General features: G+C 40.4%; 1 protein-coding gene across 4 annotated transcripts in view; it reads left to right on the top strand.

The window, feature by feature from the left end:
• Positions 1–603: 603 nt before the first annotated feature.
• CDH23 (cadherin related 23) overlaps positions 604–15,739 on the top strand; it is a 708,444-nt gene continuing 693,308 nt past the window's right edge. For 2 of the 4 annotated variants that reach the window (XM_072131213.1, XM_072131215.1), the window contains exon 1: positions 13,504–13,694. The gene's annotated coding sequence lies outside the window, so the exon portion shown is untranslated. Of the gene's footprint in view, positions 702–13,502; positions 13,695–15,739 lie in introns of those variants that run through there. The other 2 variants (XM_072131214.1, XM_072131217.1) reach the window with 2 other exon arrangements.

Raw genomic sequence — 15,739 nt, 5'->3', positions numbered from 1 at the left:
GGCTGATCATGATGTTTGAGCTGGACCCCCGTTGTCCTCTCTGGTTCTTTGGTGGGCTACTCCAACCCAGGACCAATGACCAATGTCAATCTTCTTGTTGCTAATCTTCCAATTTAAGCAGCTCTCTTTTCAACAAGTGGAATGGGCAACATGCATCAAAACCAAAGCATACCTTGCTCTTTCACCAATATCAGGCAGTTCTGAGGAGGATTTAATCTTTCAAAGCTGAACTAAACTAAACAGTATTTTCTTCCTCTCTTTAGCCTATCCTGTACATTGATCTTTTAAAGGCAAACAGATCTGGGTGTCACAACCAGACCTGCAAATAAGCATGGACATCAGGGTATTTTTAGTCTAATGTTTCCAGCCAGTGGGAAATCCAGTCAATACATGATCTATAAATAACAGATTTTAAGAAGAATCGTATAATCTAGTTATCTCCTCCCTGTATGAGTGAGTGATTACACAGTAAAGTAGTATATATTCACAGGGAAGGTGACACTAAGAGATTGACAAGTGGGTGTGCACCCCCATCACCAAGGAAGTGAAAGAGAGGCTATAAAAAGGAGGAGCCCAGGAGGGGAAAATTTGGTCAAAGGAAAGATGTTGCCTGAATATAAATTTTCTGTGATAAAGAATAGAAGGATTTCTGCACTAAAAACTTTGAACATGAAGGGAGAAGAAAAGAACCAGAGAGTGAGGTAATGACTTCTCAATATTAGATAGTAAAAATAGGAATACAAGGAACTGAGGAGAGCAGATATCTATAGACTTCAGCCATTTTTTGGCAGTACTCTACTTCTTAGAGACGGCACCATGCTTTCCTGTGAGTTTCTTCCCCATAAAATTGTAGAGGCGCTCATTAAACTCCGGCAAAGGTCTTGTTCAGATGGAACTGTTTGGAATCTGCGAAAAAAAAAATTTGGTCTTTGTTAAGTTCCATCACCGTGTATGACTTCTTGCTTCCCTGCATCATGTAGATTTATTGGACTGCTCAGACAAGATTTCTTGGATTAAGTAGCCTACAAAGAGATTCATCTAGACTGTGTTTACAAGTTCTGGTTCATTTGCCTTTAGAAAGTTACCCAAATTGAGGAAGGGCTTGGCCTCATCGCATGTGTGCTTCATGTGATTCATAACAAGCACTACAAGTTTTGCTTTGTTACCAATCGAATTCATTTCAATCAAAACGCAAAAAAGATTGGGCCAAGCTCCTCCCTGACAACCAGAACGTGTGAATGCAGTCCTTAAATGTATGCCTGCAGATTTGCTTTCACATAGACATCATTGAGTCTAAGTGCTACATGGATGAAAGGCCTAGACACTGCAATTTTTTCCACATGGGTCCATCAGTTTATAGTGAAAAGGCCTTTTAACAGTATTGGGTCTGTGTGCAGTCTGTTGGACACAAACGCAGCACATAGAAATGAAATGCTATACACTTGTCTCGCCAAACCTTTCTGCATTCTTGGATGAATCCGGCACAACAATGGAAAACTCAGTCGCAGTCGTGGCGAACACTGCAAGAGTGTAAAAGTTGAACATTTTGTGGCAAATGTGGTAAAAAGTTGCATATAAAAGAAAAATAAAAGTTGATAAATGCCCCCATAGTACAGATGGACTAGTCATTACTGCTAGTAGTGATAAACACAAGTTCTACAGAAAAGCATTGGTTTAACCCAACCCAATAGCATCATTCAGAAAAAACCTCTCCTATTGGCTCATTTGCCAAAAATTAGCATATAAGCAGAGCACATGATAAATGAGAGGTTAAATCCTTTAAGTAACTACATAAAGGATAAATATCCTCTTCATAAAACGCCTTGGTCATTCAGAAGTGTGCGTTCTCACATCTCATATGCTTAGTAAAGAGCTGCTTTATGTTTTGATGCTTCGTTTGGAGTAACTATTGTTTTCCCCTCAAATCAAACTAATTTCTAATCCCCTTGCATTATCTTCGAGGGTGCGTCCACACGTCCAGCCTTTCAGGTGCAGATTTTGATGCCCAAACCAGGAGTGGAATAAGAGGAGGAGCAGCGCTTCTTAATAATAAGTCCTCACCCATTATGATACACAAATACTTTTTGCTTCAAAAACTGCATCTAAAAAACTGAATGTGTGGCTGCAGAACTATACATAATTTTTATGGTAATTACCTTCAGAGGGGCATGGATTAGCCGTATTCACAGGCTGTATGGAGGTTTAAGGGGTGTAGGTGCCACTACAGAAGCTATTGGGGGGAAGGGTATCCTTAGCCCCAAAGCTCACAGAGGATACTCTATGCCCCTAGTGGCCTCTGAGGGTAATTGCCATACATAATGTATAGTATAGTTTTTAGAAAGTAATAAAATATGATTAAGGATTAGTTTGATGTAGGGAATCTACCTCAAGGATCTACTCAAGGATTTGCAGATTCCTGACGGCAGATTTTTCACCTGTAAAAATAAATGTCTTTCACCTGTTTAAATTAACACCTTACTGACATGTGATGGATCTGTATGTCAAAGTGCCATTAGGGCATGGTCACATGGTGTGTTTTTGGTTGCTGAGAACAGGGTGATTACTATTAACATTTGCACTTACAAAATGCAGTGTAAATGCGATGTTAGCGTGTGGGTTAACAAGGTGTTAACACAATGCAACAGTAAATGCATTGTTAACGCATGTGTTAACATTGCCTTTACTTTGCGTTTTGTAAATCGCCTCCCTTCAGCTGTTGCAATGCGTACATACCGGTGTTTGCAGCATTATAAAAGTTAGGTGTAATTTCGGAGAATCAATCTCACTGCATTTAGATTTAGATCCCAGATTCCCAGTATATTCCATGGACACTGACACTAGGAAGTGCAATTGTAAACTATGCAAATCACGTGTTGCTCGTTCCTGATTGCAGATGTTTTAGTGTAAACGCATATGTGAATCATGCAGATCTTCTCCCCGCAACCTTTGGATGCGGCATTTACATTGTGTTTTAGGCCGGCGGCACACGTGGTGTTTTGAACCCATTTTTGGCCTGTTTTTAGGCAGTCCATTAAAAAACGCATGTGTTTTTTCCAATTTTGTCTGTTCTTCCCCAATTATGATAATTATGTTAATTAAGAAAAACTGCCAAAACCGGAAAACCGGATGCATTTTCAAAAACGCATGTGATTATTAAGACGGCTTAAAGGCTGCCCAAAAACAGGCTCAAAACCCCACGTGTGCCGCCAGCCTAAAAACACAATGCAAACGCAGTATTGAGGAGATTTGACTGATTGCGTTAGCATTACATTCACATAACGTCCGGCTTGTTTCATTGCTTTTTTGATGCAATTTGCAAACAAAGTGGCATGAAATGTGAGCAGTAAGCAGACGGCATTTCCATGGAGGAGGTAAAATGACATAATTCAGCTCCTGCCCCCCAGGAGAATATGACAAATATGCAAAAATACATTCACTACATTGTGAAGGACCTGCAATTACCGCTATGTCATGACCACATGTCCCAGATGCATCATACAAGTGGCCGCCTGCAGAAGAAGATGACAGGGCTCCAGGCTGTGCGACAAGGGGAGAACATGACTAGAGCTAAGTGAATTAGGAGGGGGGGTGACTGTGGGGAAACGTATATGAAGGGAAGGTGAGGGGGGGCATATATGAAAGAGGTGACTGTAAGGAGGGGGCATTTTTTGAGAGGTGGGCCGACTGTTAGGTGAGGGCAAAAATATGAAGGCGAGGTAACAGAGGTGATGGGGGACACTAAGGCCCCTTCCACACTAGCGAGTGTGATGCGATGAACTCGCATCACACTCGCAACGCAAGCTGCCGGGAACGCACGGCCCGAACGCTGCACCGCGGGAGTGAACTCAGCATGTCAGTTCACTCCCGCGGTGCAGCGTTCGGGCCGTGCGTTCCCGGCAGCTTGCGTTGCGAGTGTGATGCGAGTTCATCGCATCACACTCGCTAGTGTGGAAGGGGCCTAAGAAAGGGAGGGGAGAAATATGAAGACAGGATGTGAATGAGAGGAGGGGGCAAATATGGAGGAAGGCTGAACAGAGGGTTACAAAGGGGTGTAACTGTAAGGAGGGGAGAATGTGAGCTGACTGAGGAAGGGAGCAAATATGAATGGAGGGAGGCAGACGAAACAGAGGGATAGATATAAATGGGGGGCTAACTACGAGGAGGAAGAGAAAATATGAAGGGAGGATGGAGGGGAATAACATTGGAAGGAGGCTGAATGTGAAAAGAGGGTAAATATGGAGAGGGCTGACCTAGAAGGTAGGCAAATATGAAAGGAGGGTGAACCATGGAGGCAAATATGAAAAGGAAGCTCAGCCCTCCTGTACTGGGCCGTGGAAACTGATCCGTGTGCTGGTCAGATCACCCGGACTGAACATGGTGCACATGGAGTCCCTGCATGATAGAGATGTGTGGTAAGAATGGTTACAGTGCCAGTGCTGCTGTTTGCCTGACTGGGAGGGACTCCTTGTATATATCACTATGATGCAAGGACTGCACTGTGCTTGGGCCGTGGGATATAACCTACAGACAGGTCCATTTTCACAGGCTGAGCACACTATGTAGCACCCATATGCACAAGTCAGGTGGAGAAGTGGTTCTGCCCATGTCCATCTTCTCCTTGGGTACTTGCAGACAAATGTACTGAATCTCACCCGCATTTTGTTTCGCCTTTTCACACCCGATCAGCCTGGCATCCGGTTTTCACAGATCCTCATAAAGTATTGTGGAAAACAGTTCTGTCTAGGGCATTCTCCACTTTTTAACAAATCTGCCGCTCAATCCATTAAAATAGCAGCCATGGGCACTGATCAGCCAAACAGATTGCATAAAGACCAATGTCATGTGCATCAAGACTTAGTTTGTTCACACTGAACTGAAACTCTATAGCATTATACATAATTCATCCTGCAATAACAATATCAAGTAATTGTTGGCAATAATAAGCCTTGTAAGCACCATAATATTTTAGAAACAATTTTGTGAAGAGCTGAAGTTATACCAAACCATTTACAGGCAGTCTCCGGGTTACATACAAGATAGGTTCCATAGGTTTGTTCTTCAGTTGAAATCGTATGCAAGTCAAAACTGTATATTTTATCATTGTAGACCCAGACAAAAAAAAATTTTTGCCCCAGTGACAATTGGAGTTAAAATTTTTATCAAAAAGGATTATCAATAAAGCTTCATTAGACACTTTACAGCTGATCATTGCAGACTATAGTAAAGCATCCAGAGAGCTTCACCAGAGGTTGAAGTGGGCAGAGGGGTTTGTCTTTAACCAGGGGTCGTCTGTAAGTCGGGTGTTCTTAAGTAGGGGACCGCCTGTAGTCTCAAGCCCGACCTATAAACTTTTCATTGTTTATAGATCTAATAGTGAGTATAAGAGCAAATGTGTAAACTTAAAAAAAAACTTTTTTGTTGTTGATCACTTGTGAGACATAAAACTGACAGGATTAGTATATATCAAGATTCTATAATTTCATAATGTTAAGCAAAACTCCTGACATGTGTGGTCCCAGGAGATTTTTGATCCATGTGTAGAAGGGTATGGAAACATGCATTCAGAAGTGCAAGATGTACAGTATTTCACAAAAACTTTTTTTTATGATATGCTAGCAGGAAAAACTTTCAGTGGCCTCCTTGTAGGTATAATATGTAGAAGAACCAATGCTCACTGATCATCTGCTGCTGTCCGTATGGAACTAGTATTTAGGAATAATGCCAATATTCAACTACAGACATATAAAGCCCTGTTTACTTATAGGAAATGTTGTTTAAACTTTTTATATGGTGCTTTGTGTTACATGCATGTCATCTAAGGTCCTATACCTTTTACATTTGCAACCCCTTGTATGTATCTGATCACATGAAATCACAGCATTTCTCCATGGACTTCTATTCCTCCACATCCTCCATGGAGGCATGCTGTGATTTCATGTGATCAGATACATACATGGGGTTGCAAATGTAAAAGGTACAGGACCTTAGATGACATGCATGTAACACAAAGCACCATATAAAAAATTGAAACAACATTTCCTATAAGTTTCCTACCCTATAAATGTAAAGGGTACAGGACATTAGATGACATCAACCTGGTCACATGACGTGGTATCAAGGTGTCCATTTGGTATAAAGGTGTTGAATTTATAAATCCAAAAGGACTCCCTTCTCTTTAAGGTTTTAATCCTATTCGAAGAACTATTCGAAGAAATTGATCGATGAGGCATATTAGGTGAATTTGGATCAACAACAAGAATTGAAAAAAACCAAAAAACGAGAGGATAGGAGGGTCACCCAAAGGAAGAACAAAAGGTCATACCTTTAATTTTATTACCACCTTTGACAAGGGGAATAAAGAAATACATAAGATCCTAAACAAACATTGGGGAATCCTCCTCAAAGACCCCCTTCTTATGGACATAACCCCAGAAAAGCCCAAGATCACGTTCCGAAAGTCCACCACAATAAAAAATATTATAGCCCCAAGTTGGCTACGAAAGGTCGAAATAGAAACCGTATCAAAGAATAGGAAGAGGGACAAAAAGAAAATGCAGACAAACAAAATGCCTTTGCTGTGAGAACATCAATGCTGGAGCAAAAATGCGAACATCCACTTCCACTGGTCAGAAATTTATGATCAAGCAAGACCTCTCGTGTGGATCAGACTTCATTATATATATGATAACCTGTGCATGGGGTCTTCAATATGTAGGGAGAACAGTAAAGACCTCAAAGTCCACTTAAACGACCATAGGCATAGAGCTAAAGATGGGTTTCGGAAACAGTCTCTCCAAACATTTATATATGGAGAAAAAAATGCACCTTTGAATCCTTAATAGTCACCATGATTGAACAAATCTCTACATCTCAGCAAAACAGGATTAAAACCTTAATTAGAACGGAGTCCTTTTGGATTTATAAATTAACCTTGATGCCAAATGGACTAAATGAGAATATAGAATCCATATAAAATAAAGTATAGTACCCTTATACCTGGACAGCCTATAGGTTAATACAAATAAGACATTAAATATAGTAGATACCACTCCCTGTCATTCTCAAAAGGGAAAAATGGCCATACTCATGATATAGTCAATTATTGTCAACATGAATAATAAGACTAGGATAAAATAGGGGAAAAGAAACCCTATATCATGTTTACACATATGTGACATGTCTACGTGTCCCCCCCAATGCTTAAGGACATGCTCCCATTGCCATGCATTTTTGATTTACATGTATATATGATCTTAATCTTTGATACCCGTATTGGGCCGTATAGAGAGAATTCTTAACATCAATAGTCCAGCCATTTCATATACAGTAATTGGCCCCTTTGCCCTGGGTCTTAATATATAAGCTCTTACCTCCAGAGGGGAACGCCATTTAGAATCCAGATGGGAGATCAGATTCTCCCTGATCCATCGGTGCCATCTAGCTCAGTAAGACACTCCATATCTCTGCATACACGCTCTGATGAACGGCGATCCTATGGCTGCATGGCAACTAGTTGACGTTCTGCATATCGTCTCGCATCACTACTTTCGCCCATAGATCAAGACAACGTGCTCCGATCGCGGCGGTGTCCTACTGGTTGCCGACTGAAGAACTTTGCATGTCCGAGCACCAGTAACATCCGACACCTCCAAAACTACATTTGGGTCCTTCCAATACATTACATGTGTATGTTTAGCTGGGAATATCACTTTACGGCTGTAATATATAATGTATAGTGACCTTTATAGAAAATGGCAGATATGCCCATTATTTTGTTGCAAAAATTTGTCTTTAAACAAATTTTAACAAGGGCATTGGCTAAAATGAGGCCATGTTTGATAAATGCAGCCTGTAATTAATTCTTATGTCCTACAGTAGGAACTTTTACATGACATTAATATTGGCTGGAACAGTTACTAAAATATAAGGGTAAAATCAGCCAAAATGTGCTGATTCCCTTATCATATGCCACATGAGTAATGAAGGATGGAAAAAATAAGCTCTAAAGACCTTTTACGCAGAATGCGTTTCCTTAAATCCTCCCACCGTTTCTCGATGTGCCAGTGACCTTTATGCAGCTCTACTTACTGAGCTGAGAAAATGACTTTGGAAAACCTCAGGCATGACTTTGAGCAAGTGACATTAACACATAATTAGCATCCCAAAGTCCAAGTAGAACAGTGCAGAATTATTAGGGGACGTTGTGCACAGGAGGGTTAAATGTCGAGATACAGTAGGGCTCTGAACAGTCCAACCTGAAGTTTTGAGACTTGTATGGTTTCGACTACATCAGCTTAAAATTAGTTTATTATCTTCAATGGGATTGTCAAACAGATTGACGGGGTTGGCCAAGAATCAAAGGGCTAATTCCCAGACCCACACAGTTGTTTCCCACCAAAATCAGCAACACAAAATCAGAAGCAGCTCCTCATCTCCAAATTAATGTGTATACAAGCACATAGAGCCTACTGCTTCTGGCTCCATGTCATGAAAACAAATAATAGAAGAGCTTTAAGACAATGTTGCATTAAAACTGAACTGGCCCCCAAGATTGTTAAATACTATAAGGTCACACAGATGCAAAAAGCCAAATATTGTGGTTTATTTCTGCCTAAACCTGGACATTTTGCCGGATTGGCGGCTGAACAGCCAATCCAGCAAATTAAAACCTCCCTTATCAACTAGCCATGGCTGTGATTTGCCATGGGGTATCCGGCAATATGTCCGGGTCAGGCGGCCAAATCCCCCCCATTGGGTCTGCACATCTATTTAGCACTAATTGTTAAAAAAAAACTCCCAAAATAATAGTTACTCCACTCAAATTTACAAACCTTTCTGCTATTGGTAGGGGCATAAATAGACATAAAATAGGATTTAAAATGGGTTCTTAACAGTCAACTTATCTGATCAACTGATCTTTAATTTTAGAAATAAAAACTTTCTCTATTGATCAACAAAGCAAATCAATAGCCTTGTCTAAAAAAAAGAGGATCTGCGAACAGCTGTATTTGGGCTAGTGCTTTTCTCATAAATATATGATTTCTTTATGATCATATGATGGTCCTTTAATCTTAGTTCAGTGGGAACTCTGGTGACTGGAGAAGAACTCAAGTGTTACATCTGGAATACAGTCAGTTAATTATGGGTTAATATTCATCTGAAAGGAGCTTTGTTCTCTTCAAACTTATTTTGTGGTTTTTCTGCAACTGCATTTTTTATTAAAGAAACTTCCGAACTATTCCAGATGTGTATATCCAGTTTTTGAGTCTTTGGTTTTAATTAACTGGATTTAATGTTGGGAAAACTACAAAATACAATAAATATATAAAAACGTCAGCAATTCCTCAAAAATACAAATTGTAGTGTGTAGTATATATACTGTATATAGTTTCCCCCCCCCATAACTCAATGTTTTTTTAAAGGGAAAGTCTTGTGTGATTCATTTTAGATTCATTAACTAGATTTCATTATTAGAAGGTTTTAGTAGAACAAATGTCAAATATTTCCTAATTCTCTGCAGCTTTAAAGAGCACAAGCCTAGACTAGACAGCCTTAACACGCATTGGATTTATCAGTGTCTGGTGCATTGTTTTATATGTTCTAAGTTTATACTGCCTGCTTCACGTCAGAAGTGTGGTGCATATTGTCACAATTCTTAACCTGTTATTGGACTTGTCCCAAGTGTCAAAGTGATAGGGTATGGGGATAAGGTGACGATTTCCATGTCGTCACCATGACAGGAAATTGAGTGAGGTTCAATTTGGCCCCTCCTGCGACCTCCCTCAGTGTTTTTCCTGTCCTTACTAGGTCAGGTTTGAGAAGAAATCCTCTCTCTCTGCTTCAGAGGGAAGGGAATGAAACGTTCATACCTACATGGTGCCTCGATTGTCTGTGTCAGGAATTTTACTCCCTACTGCTCCTCTGAGCCTACCGGGGAGAGTTAGTCTACCTATGGTTCCAGCCTCGACTCCTCTTCACAGGCTGCGCCGGCAGTTCAATCCTCATGACCAGAAGTGTATCAGGCTCAGGGAGACGTGCTGCCGAACGAGGACAGCGGGATCGCTGGACCAGGTAAGTATAAAGTGGCAGGTTCATCTATGGTGATCTCAGTCCAACATATCGGATCTGGTCTCCTCTGCAAATTCTGCTAACATGGCTTATGAACCAGAGATCCTCTTTATGGGCTCTGTAACTACTTTGTACTTGTACGTATAGCTTTCCTGGGGATAAATTTAAAATATCTAAACAACTAGGTAGTTTACAAGCAATTAAAAATGGAATCTTTAAAGTCAACAACCCCTCAGGGAACAGTCACACAATTAAAAAAAAAAATAAAAAAAATGTCACAAATTCTTAACAGTTTCTTCGGTTTTGCCATTTTTTTCTCCTAAAGGTGATTTTCTACATCTTCAATTCACCTCTCTACCATTTGGGTTATCTTCTGCCCAAAGAATCATCACCAAGGTCATGACGAAGGTCGTAAAATATATCTGGGAATGGAAGATCATTTTGGTGTCTAATCTGGACGACTTCCTGTTGATTGCAGACATGCTAAGAGAATTACAGCCCAAAACCCTTCAAGTAATTCAGACTTCGGTTGGATGATAAACTTCCAAAAATCTAATCTTCATCCCTTCACAGGGAAGAATTTCTCAACTTATTTGAGACTACTACTTTTTGGTAGCCCTCATTTCTGCCAAAAGCCTGGGTGATTTACAGGCTTTATCTTTTCATGATCCTTATTTGTTAATCTTGTTCCAAATTTTGTACCCTTAGTTATTTCTGACTCAAAAGGTCTCAGGAGATAATTTTTCCATCTTTTGTGCGAGAACCCTAAAGATCCAAGAGAACATAATTGGCATACACTGGATGTAAGGAAAGCCGTTTAAAAATATCTCCAGGAGAATAAACTCAAATCTTTTGGTTCAATTGCAGGAAAGAATAAAGTTCATAAGGCGTCCCGAATCTTTGATTGCTGTTACAGGTAGTGACCAAGAACATGCCTCTTTTTCGGACGAGTCTCAAAACGGCCTAAAAGTGGTCTAAAAACTTCAATAAATGTGGTGCATGGCACTTCAGGTGCAGATTATTCCAGTTTTCTGACGTAGACTGATACCTCTTCCCCATTGCACACCAGCAAGCGATCCCTTTGCCGCATTAGATATATCATGATTAGAGCTGAGCGAGCACTAAAATGCTCGTTAATAAAGTCGAACTTTTCCCGATGCTCGAGTGCTCGTTTCGAATAACGAACCCCATTGAAGTCAATGGGAGACTCAAACATTTTTCAAGGGGACCAATAAAATGTGTAATTTTATTGAGAAATAAGGAAGTCAGTCCTGTTTCTTCATTTTTTTTTATTCAATGGAATATTCATGGAACTTCAAAAAGGAGAATGACCCGTGTTAAACATCTGCAATGTGTTCTACACACATATTGTTCTTCACATACTATTGTGAAGAAAACCTTTCTGCACTAATGTCTTCTGATAAGTTAGCAGATGTACGGAAAAATCTGCCATGTGTTCTTCACTGTGTTCTTCACTTAAATGATCCTGAGGGCGCGTTCAGATGTTGCGTTTTGGTCGCGTTTTTATTTAGTTTGAAACGCATTACAACAGCTGATGAGGTAATTTGCCTAATTACATTACCGTTTACATTTGTTAACGCAATGTTAAGGCATGCGTTAACATCGCGTTTACAATGCATTTTGTAAACGGAAATGTTAAGAGTGATATAATTAGGCAAATCACCTCTCCTCAGCTGTTGTATATGCGTTTCAAACGCGATGAAAACGCATGTCAAAACGCAACATGTGAACGCGCCCTCAATGATCCTTAAATGATCCTATGTTCACTGTGATCTTCACTGTTCTTCACTGTGTATCCTTAAGTGAAAGCTCGTTCTCGAGCAGGCAAAATACTCGTCCGAGCAACGAGCAGTTGCGAGTACGCTAATACTCGAACGAGCATCAAGCTCGGACGAGTATGTTCGCTCATCTCTAAACATGAGATCTCAGGGCAGCCGGCTGCACAGGTGTACACCAGGTCCTGCTTGGCGTAGACTTGTGCTGTAACCAGTGCATAAACAGGGGTAGGCTATTGCTAGTCCACTGGTGCTCACTAGGCACTGTCCCCTACAAGCTCCTCCACACTCCCTTGGTGTGAAGGTGGAGTGAGGAGAGAAATAATCACAATTCCTGGTGGTGTGCAAGGAATTTTGATTATTTCTGGCTTGGATACCAAAAAACTGCTGCTGATAAATCTCCCCCAATGAGTGTATGCTCTATACAAGCGGCAGTCAATGGAGCTTGCATGATTTCTATGTTTTCTACATAAGCAACTGTTTTATGCATATTTCTATGAAACTAGTCATGTGCAAAATGGCAAATGCAATTGCAACACATCACTGTGCTTTATTACATGTGAGTCTGATGTCTTCCCATGTAGTTATTTGTAACTACATACATATGTGTTCTTCTTCACCTTTCCTCTTGGCTTAAGATACAGTAATGTATGTGTATATTTATACAAGTAAAACTCCCAGCTTCTTGTTCTGTGTGCTGCATTGCAATATAGATAGACACATATTGTAGAATTTTAAAAAATATATATAGTTTGTATTTATCCAGAATTCCATGAAAAAAATTCAACATTTTTCTGATAATTGCTAATATATAACTTTGTGCTCTAATAAGAGATCACATATGTGATTATTCTTGTATCTAGTATGTCTAGTTACACGGATATTAGTATCCTCATGTGATCCCAGTAGGGTTTTACAATATTGATTGACTACTAATCTTCATTGTAATGTGCATGCTGTGACAGCCTCTGCTGTGTAGTGATATTTATATCCTTTCCTTTATATTTAGTATATTTTGTTATATTTGCTTATGTTTAGTACTAGGTGTAAACACAACCGCTCAGTGATACAATGTTGCGTCTGCTGGGTTCTGGTGAAGGAAGGGGGCGCTTGAAGACTTCCCAGAGCCTCACCTTTCAGCAGCTTTGGAATCATCCCCTGATCGTGTTATTTCAGTGCTAGACTCCTGAGAGCAGGCGATCACAATGAGAGAGCTGCTCTGATCAATGGGCTGGGGTGCACAGGGTGACATCTCGCAATGCCTGCACCTGGCTCTCTCCTCTGCTCATCTATTGGGGATTTGTGGAGTCACCAAAGCAGCAAGTAGCCTGACATCAGCTGAGGGCAGTTTAACTCACTGAAATATTCATGACATGGCAATAGGAACTGCTTGCTCTTAAAGTGATCATCAGCTGAAGCTCCTATGTCTCTGTGAGCTCCTCTGGACTTGCCTGAGCCACACAAGGCTGCAGAATCCCACTTGAAAGGAGCAAAGTAAAGTTGTCACAGCTTGGGAGACACCTGCACATGCTGATCCCTGGTGTGTGCCATCCTAGAGTGCTACTGAGGCTGTGAATGTTGTTTTAGGGGTGGGAGGGAGAAGAGGGGGAGCTTGCTGCTGCTGTGCTGGTGGAGGGGGTACTGGATCTTCTGGACTAAGGGGGGAATGAAGGATTCCTGTGGCACTCCTGAAGTTGTACTCTGCTCTGCAAGGGATTAATAACAGACCTAGGGGAATAAAAGCCACCCTGGAGCAATCTACAGGACACAGCAAGTCACTACCTGCTCCTAATTATTGAGCAAGGAGCCCTCTGACACCCACCATTTCAGGTACAGTCCTCTTTGATGTTCTCCCATTCCTTTTGTTATATCTTGTGGTATCTCCATTCATAGACTGCAGCACTCGGTCTCTGTGGTGGCACCTGGGCAGGATCCTATCATCCATGACCTGGCCACTGTTCTCCTGCTATGCACTAACTTCAGCTCCCTGTCCAGTGCACGTGTTCTGCATCTGTTGCTGCTGAGGGATAAGGTGTGTTTTGCATAGATCATATCATTTTCTAATTTTCTATAATTATCCGAAAGGTCATGCTTATTTAATCAGGAGCTGCATAGTCTCTTCCTAATCCTGCTGATTGAATCCCATTAAATTATTGGTGTCACCTGAAGGATCTATAGTAGACTTAACCCTTGCTTTTGCAGTTTGTGTTGTCATTTGTTAAGTTTTTAGTTGCCTGGGATTGGGAGTGGAATTTGCTTTGGTGCTTGGTTATTATAGGATCATGCTCTGTATGTGTGGGTTTGTGTTATAGATGCATTAAACATGATATATCTCCATGTTCCTTATGTGTCTGTAGGTGTGAAATTCACATGCTGGGTATATTCTTGTCCAAAAAGCGAAACACGCAAAGGCAACTCATTGTCATTCATCTGATGCTATTGGAGGAGTCCCAGTGAATCATAGTGTAGTAACAGAATGCTTTGGATTCATATAGACATCCCACACATGAACATTTGCCTTCTGAATGTGGTATCATTCACATCTGATTTCACTATTCTCTAGGTAACCCTTTCCTCTCTGCTGAATATGGCCACCCATGTTTAATAAGTTGCAGAGAGAATAGTATAAGACATGAAAATCCCTCTGATCATTCATAAGTTTCAGCAGAATTCTGTATTGGTTACTGAGCTGAAATTAGTTTTTTATGGGTGTCTTCTGAATCAGTATCAATTCAGTAATATTTAACACTAAACACCACATCTACATTCTATTGCCCTCATTTCTACAAAACTTAAAAATGTATACCTATAAATAGTCACTGATGATGACTGCTAACATATATGTACTGTGTATATACTGTGTATACGCAAGAACTTTGGAAAACTAACTATTTTGCAAAGTGGAACAACAGGCATCAATATAATTGCAGGTGGCACTCACCAGACATAAGATAAATATGTTCTGAGCGCAATAATTTAGTGCAGTATTGGAAAAGAGTTAATATCAAGCCTGATATTTAGTACATCCCAATTCTAATACATGTGATTGAATAGACAAACACTTACTAAATCAACAATGTGACTATAATCTGTGTAGCAAAGGGCTAAATTCATAAAACAGAAGCCAACAAGATGTGTGACTCCGTAACCTGACAATTTAAAGGATGAGGTTAAGCACCTGCAAGGTGTGTGACAAGGTCTTGTAGTACCTCCTTAATGCCTGTATGTGTCACTGTTGCCATTACTGTCCATAGAGATCTTTAGCCTTAACCTTAATTAAAATGGCAACATAGAAACTAAACAGTCATTTTCAGTGTTTGGAAATGTCATGTAGGTTACACAGCAGCTTCCAGTGTGGATTACAAGACCAACATATAGTCCTGAACTTTCCTCTAAATGACCTATTGCCGTAACCTGTGGTGGTATTCACTGATATTATGGTGGTACAGGTATCTGCAATGCCAGATCCATTGGGCAACCTGGGGACTTCAGTCCAAAAAAGGGACAGTGTACGTTATCTTTAATTTATATTTTCTCTAAACTTCTTGAAGTCTCACTTGTTCCATGCTACACAGTGAATGCAGATATTGTATTATCTGGTCATACACTGAGCCAATTTGTTTGTGATATTATAGCATTAAATACTCTGTCTGAGCAAATGCATTGACCTGAGTGACAGGTATGTGATGACAGTGTAACGCAGGCATGTGTCAAGTCGTGCACTGTGACCGATCCGCCATTGTATACACCGCAGGGTAACAATCTTTCTTGGCGTTAATTACTTTCTTTCCTTCCTACATTCCACCTTTCTATCACAGCCGTACTCCAGATGTTTTCCTAAATGTAGAATAGGTACGTGCAAATATAAAAGGTGT

The sequence above is a fragment of the Engystomops pustulosus genome, chromosome 11 (genome assembly GCF_040894005.1).
Source record: "Engystomops pustulosus chromosome 11, aEngPut4.maternal, whole genome shotgun sequence".
Taxonomy (NCBI): Eukaryota; Metazoa; Chordata; class Amphibia; order Anura; family Leptodactylidae; genus Engystomops; species Engystomops pustulosus.
The sequence above is the reverse complement of the archived record's forward strand: the minus strand, read 5'-3'. Positions and strand labels throughout refer to the sequence as shown.